This window comes from Primulina tabacum, unplaced genomic scaffold, assembly GCF_025594145.1.
Source record: "Primulina tabacum isolate GXHZ01 unplaced genomic scaffold, ASM2559414v2 Contig1000, whole genome shotgun sequence".
Taxonomy (NCBI): Eukaryota; Viridiplantae; Streptophyta; class Magnoliopsida; order Lamiales; family Gesneriaceae; genus Primulina; species Primulina tabacum.
Window position 1 is genome coordinate 1,935 of NW_027460039.1, and position 15,795 is coordinate 17,729.

Sequence of the window (15,795 nt, forward strand, 5' to 3'; positions counted from 1 at the left end):
ATATCCTCTATTCAGCATGACCGAACGAAGCACATTAAGATAGACGATGCTTGATTAAACAAAACGCTTGAAGAGTGAGTTCAGTTTCCCTTTGTAAGGTCCGAAGATCACGAGCTATATGCTTACTAAAGCGCGCTGTCTCTAGCAAAATCTTGCCTTGCTCACTTGACAATGGGGTATAAGAGACATACATGAGTGTGTATTTTATTTTATTTACCATTTACAACTTACTAGCTCAGACTAGAAGCAATCGCTTGAAAAATATTCTACCATTAGTACATCTTTTATACATGTTTTTCTAATGACAGTGTAGGAAACAATTTTATGTTTGAATTGTCTACATAGGTTTTTTGGCAGTTGTTACTACTACCTGTTTGTATGATTCTCCTAGAAAATATAACAATCATATATATTTCTATAGATATATTCCATTGAATGAAGTAAAAAAGGAAAACGTCGATAGGAGGAAAAAAAAAACTTTTAACACTTTCTTGGATGTTCATATTATGCTTCTATTCAAAAATACATGGGTTGTGGAAATTTGAATGAATTGACCTTTGTTAATTGTAATTCAAATTCATGAACTGGTATCAATAAAACGAGGTCTCTTATTTCACTAAAAACAAGTGTTTTATTTACTTTAGGCTACCTTTGATGTCTAAGACAATAGTAGAAAAAATAGTTAAAGCGTTTGATTTGTAATGAAGAAAGAAAGTTGTCTGAGGAAATTTTGCAAGTAAATCACATGACAAACTCAGCTGGTTTCTGTATCGTGGTAACTTTAGTATTTCTCAATATTTTTTGGAGTATAAGGCAACTACCTTTTCAAATCAAAAGGAAAATTAATTAATTAAAGACAAAAATATACAACACGTGAAGAGAAAAAAAGAAGCTTTAAATATTCATTCATTAGCTATATACAAACACAATCAGAAATTTACAGAAGCTTGTTATTCATTTTCCGCCAAACATAAGTAGGCCAAAAATCTATAACACATATCCATTCATAAAAGAAAATAAAGCCCAGCAAGAATCAGAACCTCACTGAAAGATTTATTTCTGAAAACTAAGCTTTAAACCTGAAATACTCAAGTGATGGAAAACCCCTTCGAATTAATTCATCCAAAAAAAAACTCGTAATTGTACAAAAGCATCTAGTTTTAGACTTCAACCGGGTTACTGCAATACTCAACATAACAGGCGATATGATGATAACTAAGAAATTACAAGGAACCCAATGATCAAGATGATTCCACAAGAACCACAAAATTGAATTTCTTGTTGCAGTCACAAAAGAGAAATCAAGAATCAACAGCGATATGAACTTAAAAACAGAATGTAAAGAACACAAGGTTTACGTGGTTCGAGATCAAATGATCTACGTCCACGGGAGGCGATCTCATTAGAATTGATAGACAACGGAGTAACAAGAATATTATAGCAAGATGTCACTGCCAAAAACCCCTACAACACCACACTTGTTCTTTCTTATGACTTCCAAAAGAACACTCCCTGGTCTCCGTTGTGAGGAGATGTAGTGTTGATATTTCAATGCTTCGTCCCCCTGATTTAAGTCAGCTTGATATTATATATCTCGATCAGATAAGAGGGAATCCCCTCTCATCGCTCTTGATCACCAGAAAGCCTTGGACTAAAGTTCCATCCTCCTCTCAAACCAACCAACTGCCGTATCTTGACTCGATAGCTTTTAATTTTCCTTTGACTATCCTCCTTTAATTGTTGACACTGGAACTACAATGATGAAACAGTACTTCCATGCTTGATACAAGGAAAAAGAAAAGGTAACATACTTGAACAACTAAGCCACGCCTTTTGCTTAAACGCCAAGAGTTAGGTTCATGGTGTCTGTCGTAGAGTGGTTCGATTCGCTCTTGTCTCTTCCGCTTGCTCATTTTCATAGAATTTGGCACCTTGAACATTTTTGGTGCTAGTTCCACCAGCCACTCTGGACTTATTGCAGTAACATCGTGGAGTGTACACCTTGTGGTCATCACCATCTCATGATATAGGACCCAGTCGGGCTGCCTTTGAAAAAACAGCGCTGCTCGGATGAAGGTAAACCGGCTGGTTGTCGACCAATGTCCGGTAACCTTCCTGTGGATCTTTCCGAGCAGCATGGAAGAGAAACCTGCATCTATGGCTTTCCGGATCTTTGTGAAGTTCTTTCCAGCACTAACAACATCCAGTTGAGCTTATCCATGATGGACAGAAGCTGTTTTCTCACGTCCTGTGCTCTCCTCAGTGATCGAGACTGAACAAAATTTTCAAAGCACCAGGGACCAGAAAAATTCTTTTCTTTCCAGGCCTCATACACCGCGAGTAACGTCAGATGATCTCCTTCAGGCTGGAAAATTTGGCCCTTTTCTGGTCTGCCTGGGATTGTTTTTCCATAGGACGGTAGAAAGATGTTCCCCGTCTGAATCATCGAAATAATGGTCAGAACTTCATCACTGCACCAAGATCCACGGCTGGCAAGAAGCATCTTGGAAAGAGGAGGATCCAGAGGAAACTCGGCCATTCTCCTTCCCAACTTTGTAAGCAGTCCCTCTTCTTCCAGAGCACCCAATCTAATATAGCTGTTTCAAGGCATAAATGAGGGCCTGAGGTGATGGGGGGTCCATGAAATCAAAGGATAGCAGATCATTATGCCCATGGCCTTCATTGTAAGAGTAGTCATCCCGAGGTTAATCCTCTGGATCTCCGGAATCGAAACGGGGGACATCTCACTGTGGAATGCACTCTGTGTGTAGAGCCGATAGCACTTTCCTGGTCCAGTCCGTCCCGCTCTCCCTGCTCTTTGCTTCGCGGATGCTTGTGATATCGGAGTTATCACCAGTGAATCAAGCCCCTGTTGAGGATTGTAGACATTTTGCTTTGCAAAGCCAGGATCAATGACATAACTATGCCATCAACAGTCAAAGATGCTTCAGCTATATTGGTGGCGACGACCACCTTTCTCTTACCTGGAGGAGTGGGTTCAATATCCTGGACTGCATTTCGCTAGGTAGGACGCCATATACTGGCAAAATAATCAGCTCGGGAACTTTTTTCCTAAACTCTTCATCCTTTCATAGAGACACTGACAGGCCATGATCAATCTCTTCTTGGCCAGTCAAAAACAGAAGTATATCACCTTCAGGTTCACTCAAGTGAATTTGCATCACTGTTATCAAGGATGCCTCCAGGTAGTCACTTTCTTGCTGCTTGGTGTAAAGAATTTCTACCGGAAAATTTCTTCCAGGGATAGTGAAGATGTTACAATCGAAGAAATATCCCGAGAACTTGTCTGCATCCAAAGTTGCAGAGGTGACGATCAGGCGAAGGTCCGTTCTCCGTCTCAGAAGTTGCTTCAATAATCCAAAAAGGACATCCGTGTGAATCGTCCTCTCGTGAGCTTCATCAAGAATAATCACTGAGTATTGAGACAAATCTGCATCATTCAGAATCTCCCTCAGAAGCATACCATCAGTCATGTATTTGATTAAGGTCTCCGGACCTGTGCAATCTTCGAAACGAATAGCGTATCCAACTTCTTCCCCTATGCGGCAACCAAACTCCTCGGCGACTCGCTTGGCTACCGAGATTGCAGCCATCCTACGAGGTTGAATATATAAAATATATATATATATATATATATTTTATATATATATATATATATATATAAAATATATATTCAAAGGAGTAATATATTGGATATCAAACAATCTTATCAAACAATCTTATAAAATAATAGATTTTATTTCATCTTTTATTGGATTTATTGAGATTTTATAACAATCTTATCAAATCCAATATCATTAAAAGATGAAATAAAATCTATTATTACTCCTTTCAAAGATGGTTGAATTTTTGGATCGGTTACGTCTTACATTTATTTTTAGATATCTTTTAATGTTAAAAGGATAAGATTATCATATAAAGATAAATAATAATATTAATCATAAATAAATAAATAAATTATAGTTATATAATGTTAAAGATAAATAATACTATTAATCATAAATAAATAAATAAATTATAGTTGATATAATGTTAAATTTGATTGATAAATAATAGTTTGTTTGGTTTGATGGATTAAATTTAAGATAATATAATAAATTATTATTTTGTATTTTTAATAATTAAAAAAATATTAATAATATTGTTTATTAAGAGTGATATTGTAATTTAAATTTAATAATTTGATTGATGTAAGATAAAAGTTAATTAGTTGAATTATTTAGTTATTATCCCTAATAACGTTTTAATTAGATTAATTATTCATAATAATTATTATTATTAATTACACCTTGAAAAATTCTATATGTATTTGTTTGATTGATCGAAATCGGCGTGGATAATGATTGAAATGACTATGGATATTAATATTAATTAATAAATAATATTAATATTAAATTAATTAATTATCAATCGGTGTTTAATGTAAATGTAACAACCTTGAACAATATATTTTTTTTCACCTCTTCCCGTATTCGCTATATTCAATTTAAGGAAAATATATTTTTCCTTTCATTAACTTGTCTATTTTTTGTTTGGCAAAAACTTATGTGAGACGGTCTCACGGGTCATATTTGTGATACGGATCTCTTATTTGGCTCATCCATGAAAAAATATTATTTTTTATGCTAAGACTATTACTTTTTATTGTGAATATGGGTAGGGTTGACCCGTCTCACTTATTAGGATCCGTGACACGGTCTCACATGAGACTGACTGACTCTGTTTGTTTTGGTCCACTAAATTTTCGATTTTGATTTTGGTATGCTAATTTGGATATTTATGTCTAACTAGATGATGCGATCCTGGTGAAATGAGTGAGCAGGATCGGGTGCTCCACCAGATCTGCTATCAAAATGTTGAAGGAAAGAAGATCAATGTAGTTATCTGAACCAGAAGCTTCTTCCCCGGGCGGAGAGGATTTCCTGCACTCAAGAAGGTAACCACGTGAATGGGCGCCGGAGAGGTGTCCGGCGTGGCCACTCCGATGCTTAAGTCAGTGAATGATTCAAGCCAAGAACCAATGTAACCAAGTGATGGTTGTGATATTGGTGTGAATGAATGAATGTAAATGTAAAGATAGAACCCAGTATTTTTTGTAGGAGAAGTAATGATGACCTCGTTCTCCGTGCTACCTACTAATTATAGTAGGACGGCTGAGCACACCCTATATTATGTCATGTCGGCAGGAAGGGTTCATCAGGAGCCGGCGGGTGAATGCCTGGGACGTCTCCTCCCCGGGCCACCGGACGCCCGGGCTCTCGTTCAAACTCCCGGGAACTTTCTACCTGGGCCATCTCGATATGAGCACCGCACTCGAGTATAACTAGCAGAATAGGATGTGGGCGACTGTCTCATCTCTGACATCGATCCAAGTGGTTGACGGAATCAGACAGACATGATGTGACTAGTATATGATTTGACATGACAGAATATAGTGTGTGCTCAGCCGTCCTACTATAATTAGTAGATAGCACGGAGAACGAGGTCATCATTATTTCTCCTACTATAAATATCAGGTTCTATTTTTCCATTTACATTCATTCATTCACACCAATATCACAACCATCACTTGGTTACATTGGTTCTTGGCTTGAATCATTCACTGACTTAAGCATCAGAGTGGCCACGCCGGACACCCCTCCGGCGCCCATTCACGTGGTTACCTTCTTGACTGCGGGAAATCCTCTCCGCCCGGGGAAGAAGCTTCTGGTTCAGATATCTACATTGCTCTTATTTCCTTCATCATTTTGATAGCAGATCCGGTGGAGCACCCGACCCTGCTCACTCATTTCACCAGGATCGCATCACTAGATAAATGCACGTGCGTTGCACGTAGACAAATATAGATAATTTGTATATGATAACCTTATTTAAATATGTTGAAATTATTTTTGAAATAAGAATAACTTTTAATAGATAAATAATTAATTATTTGCTTACAAATGAAATCATCACATTTTCTTGTGTTTGATTTGAAGACCTCCTGAAATCTTTTTGTACCCATTGGTTTTATCTTCTTAGCTCTTTTTTTGTAGTCAGCAATTGGTTCGTCATCTCAAATCTCTATTTCAACTTCCTCTTCGTGGATCTTCATGTTTCTGTTGATGCTTAATTTATTTGATTTTTCTATCTTTAATGGTACATTGCTTTGTTTATTTTGCTTGTTAATTTTCTGATATCTCCGTTTTTTGATATTGACATTTGTTGTTGGATCATTGTCATGTATCTCAATAGCTTCTGTCACAAACCACTGAATTATCCAACTTGAACAAGAATGTGTGGAGCTTGGAGCTTGGTTGATTTAGCAAATATTTATATAGGTTATTTGGTAAATTCTACATTGCAGATTTTTATTGTTAGATTGAAAATCTAAATATTCTATTTATGTAGATATAAAATCATTTGTTTGTTTTATTTATACCTAGTCATGAATTTGAATGAAACCTTCAACAGAACATCCAAAAAAAGATGCTGCAACTTTTCCAAATAATGTTATTCTTGTCGTCTCATCTTCAATTATGATTGTTATTATGTACATGTAACATAAAGAAATAAAGTAGTGATCGTCTCTTTTTTTTTAGTGTGCTCTAAAACTTGGGTTGGTATTGATATTTTTTTATTACCTTGGAATGATAGTAATTGGATAGTTGATGCAATTGGCACAACTTGCTTTGTTGTTTGTTTTTGTAGCAGCTTGGAAACAATGATCACATGTTTCATACCATGGAGCAGCTTTGTTTTCGATTTACTTTATGTTGCTCCGTATCAAATAGTAGTTGTTCTATGTAAAAATAAGAAGCATTTCGAATCTTGATTTACTTTGAATGTTTGTTGTTAAAAATTTTAATATTTAGCATGAGCAAATTATCTGGTTTTTGTTTTGTATCATTTTAGTAATTAAAACCATTAAGATTCATAAATAGTAAATGCAGTACCTCCGTCAACATAGCTCGTTTTTTTTTTTTTTTGCATCATCTAATGTCACTTGATTGGCGTCTGTGAGTACCTTCGTAACCCAAATTTCATTTAACTTATCTTATTTTTGGTCTGCATCCAACCTACAAATTTAGTATAAATAATAGTCTTTAAGCATTCATATATTATAATAAACAAAATGTCCATATTTTTATGTAGTTTCTAATATTATTTTATATATTTAAAAAGAAAGTTTTCATAGTAGAATAATTTTTGTGAACAAATAAGTAAGTTTCGTACAGTTTTATGCAATGAAATGTATAACTCGCAAATACAAAGAGTTAGAAATTCATAAATATGTACCATGTTTGTATTGCTTTGGCGGTGTCACATAGTGGGTTAAGAATCATTGCAGTTGTCGGCGTAGTTTGTAACTGTTGTGAATCTATTTCATTATTTCGATTTACACCACACATTAGTCATTTTTGCTGAAAAAAACATTTAGGGAATGAAGAAAGAATATTTGTTTTATAACATACTAAAAAATATTTGCATGGTCAGATTGGAAAATGCAACAATATGATGTTCATACTCAATGTGCTTCATCAATTGTCCTTCGTGTATTGCCAAGTCGTCCCACACAGTGACATAAATAGTTTCCATTCTAAACAAAATAATTTATATGTTACAAATTTTAAGATATGCATGTTTATATGTGTCATTTTTTTTATTTAAATTTACCTCATGTTGAGAAGCATAATTTGTCTCCTTTGACTTTCTGTTTTATCTGGTCCGGTGAAATTGCTTAATGGCATGACTTTATTTAATATATCGATCACATCTGTACACATTTCATTGTTGTTATGCAGATGAATATGACATCTATTTTCAACTAGAAAATTTATTTATTTGTGATAAGGGAACTTACGCAGAATTTCTTTTGCATTCACGATATTGGCGAGTTCGTCGTATTCCTTGAATTTAAATGTTAGGTGTGGCATCTTTAGCATCCGACGTAGCTCTGCAACCATGGTACTCTTCCGTAAATTCATCTCAAATTTGAGGTTGACATTTGAATATCTGGAGTCTATGCATTTGATAAGAGGGTTGTATATCGTATACTTGGTTTCCAGTAACTTGCCGAAATATTCTTTGACATTTGAGAAAATCAATCCATGAATCATTGTACCCCGTTTTGCAAAAAGAAAAGTAAGAAATATTAATTTGATGGTAAAATACGTGAGTATGAATACTAAACTTGAGGGAAAAGTAAACTTATATATGTCTGTTTAATTTTTTTCAAAGTTAAAGAAATGAGCATATGTTGAGAAATAATAATTTTTTATTACTCTGATGGTGGAATTATGTTTTATATCGTTTTGCGATATATATATATATATTAGTTATAGTAAAACTTAGAAATATAAAGGCTAATAATTCTCAAAAACAAAAAAGAAATGTAAAGGCTAATTATTTTCATATAAAATATATAATATTACAAAATAAATGAAATTATTTATTATCTAATTAAATTTTATTTTTTTGGTTTAGTTTTGACAAATATATCCCTACCCCGAACAATATAAACTTCTTTTTAAATATTTATATGCGAATAAAACAATGATTTTCGTATCATTTTGGTTCAATTTGTTTTCAACTTTTTCCGTTTGGATTTATGGTTTTTTCTAGTCACATTAAAGGTTAACACCTATATATCAAAGTCAGTGACTTGCTGATGCATTTTGAACTATGCCATATCTGGTTTTTATAACGAAAACAAAAAAATAACTATGTTGCACCAAAAATATTTTTCACATAGAAATTTTTTTGCTAAATCAAAATTTTAATTTTTTTTCTCTTTTTTGTGCTTCATATATAAATTAATTTATATGTAAGATAATTAAATGAAGATTCAATTATTAATTTTTTAACAGTGGTTCAACGTTTATGAGAGAAAAAATTGTAATATAAGATAATTTTAAATGATCGTACTTATGTTCTCCAAATCAGTGCTATGGCTATCGAAATCGTGATTACAATTATCTTCATGCTTTATGTCATGTCAAATTTTCATCGATGAATATGTGTACTAATTTTTCGAGAATGTGATTTACGTATAGAATTTTATAATTTCAAAATATGCCACGAGAAATTTAAAAATTATTGTTGTTGTAAAAAAATTTAATTGATATATTTGTTTTTTGTCTTATTACTTTGAATAATCATAGTCTGACTATATTATTTTTACAATTTTAAGGTTGTGAGTTTAAAATAGGTGTCAACGTGATAGTAAGAATATGATTCCGATTTATGGATCACATTATAAAAATTATTATATTGAGACAAAATATTAAAAAAATATAATTATATGTATATCAATCTTAAAACAACTAAATTATATTATTTTTCAAGAACTCGGCGAAAATAAAATCTGAACTTTATCGAGATATCGTTGATTGGATTAATTGTTGAAAAATAAAGACAGTGAGAATATGATGAAAATTGTTCTCTTCATATAATCCTTGTATATTCTACACGTGCAACACACGTGCATATCTTCTAGAATAAATATCCAAAATCATGCTGGTGCCTGTATAACTCCTCCAAGACAGCAAATTTCTAATTTATATATACACTCAACATTGATATGCATACTATTGAATTGCAAAAAACAAAAAAAGATTAATTATTAAGCCAAACAAAAGTTTTTCAGTCTCAAAATCTCAATGCTGACATTCCATACAAGTAATAAATCTCCAAGAAATCCTATATCATCTCCCCTTCATTATGGCTATTTAATTCTTCCACATATAAATTAATGCAAATTACTCTTCCTATACATACATATATTACAAGAACAACCTTCAAACCATTGACCAAAATGATGCAGGCTTTTCTCTGGAAGACAAGAATAACTCACAAATCATGAAGGTAACCGACCCATTTTAATAGTGTGTGTATTTCGTTATATAATGATTATTAATTTCATAATCACAACGAAACATATTGATTTTTGTATGAGTGAATTTCAATTTTTTTTTGTTTCCTGATATTATTATGTGGTCATGTATAATATTGTGCCATGTTGTTTGATAATCCGTCGAGGCAACAAAAGATTGTGCTTCATGTGCTCACAAACGAAGAGAAAAGTAGAGATACAGAGGAGACAAAGTGTAATTGGTCCACGAGAAAGTGTCGCCTGGTTACAATTTAATGAGGACAATTAACGAGAACAATAGAGTAAAAATCACAATTCAATCTGTATATTTATGTAGATATAATAATAGTATTGGATATAGATATAGATTATTGACGTAACACCGAAAATGCTGATGTGACACCTGAAATGTTAAATTGATATCTTAGTAAGTACATCATATATTTGGTTTTAAAATGTGAACACTTTGATCATGTCGAACCATAAATAGAACGAAAAAATAGCAAATAAAAAAAAAGTTGAAGAACCCGGCACTGTTGTTGGATTTTTGCACATGATTTATTCATTTTGTTTGAGTTGTATTCATTCAGTTTTACTGAAGCTAGTTAAATTGTTTTCTAAATTTGAAAATCTCATAAACAAAGCATCTGTCGTAGTAGGGATTGTCGCTTTGCCTTGGAGTCGAACTTCTTCAACAACAAAAAAAAAAAAAAAAAAAAAAGATAGCCGCTGTATTTAGTTCATAAATAGTTCAAGTTTGGTTGCACTTAGGAGCTTATGGTTATAAATTAAATTGTGTGCGTACTGGAACAACAAAACCAAATTATTTAAACATCAAATCTTATTTCAAATATACTATGTTACCGAAACCATCAAACATGTTTTGCTAGTGAAAATACCAATTCTTTGTTCTCGATAAATTATTTTTAATCTACATTTTTTTTACCATTTGAGATGCACAAGTAAATCTCGTAGACCAAAAAGATGTTCTTCAAATTGTCAAGTGATTGAGAGTACACTCTACAAGGAGGAAAATGACTAATTAATAATTATGTTGTCTCTAAATAAGTTTTTCTTCCTCTGGAAGTAGCGCCTCAGATACCACAATTGGAATATGGCAGCAACAATGCACATACCAATGGCCATAATGCTATACTACACAACTCTGATATTTTTTTTCTGGCTCGCTTTACTCGTATTTGCTTCCATGCAAAAATAAAATAACTTTTTTGGTCTGACATTTTAGTCATACATTTAGATATTGAAGGATATACAATGCAATTTATCTGATAGAAAATCCACAGCGGGATGCTTTACCTTTGTTGGGGGTAACTTAGTGACATGGAGAAGTAAGACACAGAAAATAGTAGCACTGTCAATAAGTGCTGAAGCTGAGTTTCCAGGAATGGCTGAGGGACTTTGTGGACTTATATGGCTCAGAAGACCGGTCTCAGAGATTGGTTTTGCGAATTTATTTTTGGACCACAAGGCCGCCATTGAAATATCTCATAATCCTCTATTCAGCATGACCGAACGAAGCACATTAAGATAGACAGATGCTTGATTAAACAAAAGCTTGAAGGAGTGATTCAGTTTCCCTTTGTAAGGTCCGAAGATTAACGAGCTAATATGCTTACAGAAGTATTTGAATGAATTGACCTTTGCTAATGTAATTCAAATTCATGAACTGGTATCAATAAAACGAGTCTCTTATTTCATAAAACAATGTTTTTTACTTTAGCTACCTTTGATGTCTAAGAAAATAGTAGAAAAAATGAGTTAAAGCGTTTGATTTGTAATGAAGGAAAGAAAGTTGTCTGAGGAAATTTGCAAGTAAAATCACATGACAAACTCATCTGGTTTCTGTATCAGTGGAACTTTAGTATTTCTCAATATTTTTTTGGAGTAATAAGGCAACTACCTTTTCAAATCAAAAGGAAAATTAATTAATTAAAGACAAAAATATACAACACTTGAGGAGAAAAAAGAAGCTTTAAATATCATTCATTATTAGCTATATACAAACACAATCAAGAAATTTACAGAAGCTTTATTCATGTTCCGCCAAACATAATAGGCCAAAAATCTATAAACATATCCATTCATAAAAGAAAATAAAGCCCAGCAAGAATCAGAACCTCACTGAAAGATTTATTTCTGAAAACTAAAGCTTTAACCTGAAATACTCAAGTGATGGAAAACCCCTTCGAATTAATTCATCCAAAAAAAACTCGTAATTGTACAAAGCATCTAGTTTTAGACTTCACCGGGTTAGCAATACTCAAACATAACAGGCGATATGATGATAACTAAGAAATTACAAGATACCCAATGATCAAGATGATGTCCACAAGAACCACAAAATATGAATTTCTTGTTTGCAGTCACAAAAGAGAATCAAGAATCAACAGCGATATGAACTTAAAAACAGAAATGTAAAGAACACAAGGTTTACGTGGTTCGATCAAAATGATCTACGTCCACGGGAGGCGATCTCATTAGAATTGATAGACACGGAGTACAAAGATATTATAGCAAGATGTCACTGCCAAAAACCCCTACAACACACACTTGTTCTTTTCTTATGACTTCCAAAAGAACACTCCCTGGTCTCCGTTGTGAGGAGATGTAGTTGTTGATATTTCAATGCTTCGTCCCCCTGATTTAAGTCAGCTTGATATTATATATCTCGATCAGATAAGAGGGAATCCCCTCTCATCGCTCTTGATCACCAGAAAGCCTTGGACTAAATTCCATCCTCCTCTCAACCAACCAACTGCCGTATCTTGACTCGATAGCTTTTAATTTTCCTTTGACTATCCTCCTTTAATTGTTGACACTGGAACTACAATGATGAAACAGTACTTCCATGCTTGATACAAGGAAAAAGAAAAGGTAACATACTTGAACAACTAAGCACGCCTTTTGCTTAAACGCCAAGAGTTAGGTTCATGGTGTCTGTCGTAGAGTGGTTCGATTCGCTCTTGTCTCTTCCGCTTGCTCATTTTCATAGAATTTGGCACCTTGAACATTTTGGTGCTAGTTCCACCAGCCACTCTGGACTTAGTGCAGTAACATCGTGGATGTACACCTTTGTGGTCATCACCATCTCATGATATATGACCCAGTCGGGCTGCCTTTGAAAAACAGCGCTGCTCGGAATGAAGGTAACCGGCTGGTTGTCGACCAATGTCCGGTAACCTTCCTGTGGATCTTTCCGAGCAGCATGGAAGAAGAAACCTGCAGCTATGGCTTTCCGGATCTTTGTGAAGTTCTTTCCAGCACTAACAACATCCAGTTTGAGCTTATCCATGATGGACAGAAGCTGTTTTCTCACGTCCTGTGCTCTCCTCAGTGATCGAGACTGAACAAAATTTTCAAAGCACCAGGGACCAGAAAAATTCTTTTCTTTACAGGCCTCATACACCGCGAGTAACGTCAGATGATCTCCTTCAGGCTGGAAAATTTGGCCCTTTTCTGGTCTGCCTGGGATTGTTTTTCCATAGGACGGTAGAAGATGTTCCCCGTCTGAATCATCGAAATAATGGTCAGAACTTCATCACTGCAACCAAGATCCACGCTGGCAAGAAGCATCTTGGAAAGAGGAGGATCCAGAGGAAACTCGGCCATTCTCCTTCCCAACTTGTAAGCAGTCCCTCTTCTTCCAGAGCACCCCAATCTATATAGCTGTTTTCAAGGCATAAATGAGGGCCTGAGGTGATGGGGGGTCCATGAAATCAAAGGATAGCAGATCATTAATGCCCATGGCCTTCATTGTAAGAGTAGTCATCCCGAGGTTAATCCTCTGGATCTCCGGAATCGAAACGGGGGACATCTCACTGTGGAATGCACTCTGTGTGTAGAGCCGATAGCACTTTCCTGGTCCAGTCCGTCCCGCTCTCCCTGCTCTTTGCTTCGCGGATGCTTGTGATATCGGAGTTATCACCAGTGAATCAAGCCCCTGTTGAGGATTGTAGACATTTTGCTTTGCAAAGCCAGGATCAATGACATAAACTATGCCATCAACAGTCAAAGATGCTTCAGCTATATTGGTGGCGACGACCACCTTTCTCTTACCTGGAGGAGTGGGTTCAAATATCCTGGACTGCATTTCGCTAGGTAGGACGCCATATACTGGCAAAATAATCAGCTCGGGAACTTTTTTTCCTAAACTCTTCATCCTTTCATAGAGACACTGACAGGCATGATCAATCTCTCTTGGCCAGTCAAAAACAGAAGTATATCACCTTCAGGTTCACTCAAGTGAATTTGCATCACTGTTATCAAGGATGCCTCCAGGTAGTCACTTTCTTGCTGCTTGGTGTAAAGAATTTCTACCGGAAAATTTCTTCCAGGGATAGTGAAGATGTTACAATCGAAGAAATATCCCGAGAACTTGTCTGCATCCAAAGTTGCAGAGGTGACGATCAGGCGAAGGTCCGTTCTCCGTCTCAGAAGTTGCTTCAATAATCCAAAAAGGACATCCGTGTGAATCGTCCTCTCGTGAGCTTCATCAAGAATAATCACTGAGTACTGAGACAAATCTGCATCATTCAGAATCTCCCTCAGAAGCATACCATCAGTCATGTATTTGATTAAGGTCTCCGGACCTGTGCAATCTTCGAAACGAATAGCGTATCCAACTTCTTCCCCTATGCGGCAACCAAACTCCTCGGCGACTCGCTTGGCTACCGAGATTGCAGCCATCCTACGAGGTTGAGTACAACATATTCTCCCGTTGGTAGTATACCCCGCGTCGGCTAGATACTGCGGTACCTGCGTGGACCTTCCAGATCCTGTCTCGCCAATCACAACCAAAACCTGATTATCATGGACAGCCTGAACCAATTCACTTTTCAAATTGTAGATTGGCAAACTCTGCCTCTGCTCCTGAAGAGAGAGCTTGGATCTTTTCCCAAAAGTCGGAGCTTTACCATAGTCATCCTTCCTCCACTCCGGCATGTCATATGCGGACAACCCGACTCCCTTCAGTTCCTGAGCAAGAAGTCTGTCACCCGTTTCGGGCATCGGATCTTCCCATTGCCTGTTCAGATCCTTTGGAATGGAATCCACATCTTTCTTTGATGTTGTTCCCTGAATTCTCTCCTCTCTTTCGCGAGAGCAGATTGAAGAGCTGCCGATCGACCCAAAGACCCCTCCGAGTTCTTCCATGTCCTCACAAGCGAACTCATCGGCATCGTCGAAAAACTTGTTTCAATTTAGAATTTTGATATGTTGAAATTTTGGTCAGATATTTCCTTTCTCACATATATATATATATATATATATATAAAATATATATTCAAAGGAGTAATATATTGGATATCAAACAATCTTATCAAACAATCTTATAAATAATAGATTTTATTTCTTCTTTTATTGGATTTATTGAGATTTTATAACATCTTATCAAATCCAATATCATTAAAAGATGAAATAAAATCTATTATTACTCCTTTCAAAGATGGTTAAATTTTTGGATCGGTTACGTCTTACATTTATTTTAGATATCTTTTAATGTTAAAAGGATAAGATTATCATATAAAGATAAATAATAATATTAATCATAAAATAAATAAATAAATTATAGTTAATATAATGTTAAAGATAAATAATACTATTAATCATAAAATAAATAAATAAATTATAGTTGATATAATGTTAAATTTGATTGATAAATAATAGTTTGTTTGGTTTGATGGATTAAATTTAAGATAATATAATAAATTATTATTTGTATTTTTAATAATTAAAAAATATTAATAATATTGTTTATTAAGAGTGATATTGTAATTTAATTTAATAATTGATTGATGTAAGATAAAAGTTAATTAGTTGAATTATTTAGTTATTATCCTAATAACGTTTTAATTAGATTAATTATTCATAATAATTATTATTATTAATTACACCTTGAAAAA

General features: G+C 34.5%; 2 pseudogenes; both read right to left on the reverse strand.

Annotated features, from left to right (window-relative positions):
* Nucleotides 1–1,620: 1,620 nt before the first annotated feature.
* On the reverse strand, nt 1,621–3,626 carry LOC142535414 (putative pre-mRNA-splicing factor ATP-dependent RNA helicase DEAH5; annotated as a pseudogene).
* Nucleotides 3,627–12,412: 8,786 nt separating this feature from the next.
* On the reverse strand, nt 12,413–15,098 carry LOC142535416 (putative pre-mRNA-splicing factor ATP-dependent RNA helicase DEAH5; annotated as a pseudogene).
* Nucleotides 15,099–15,795: the final 697 nt, after the last annotated feature.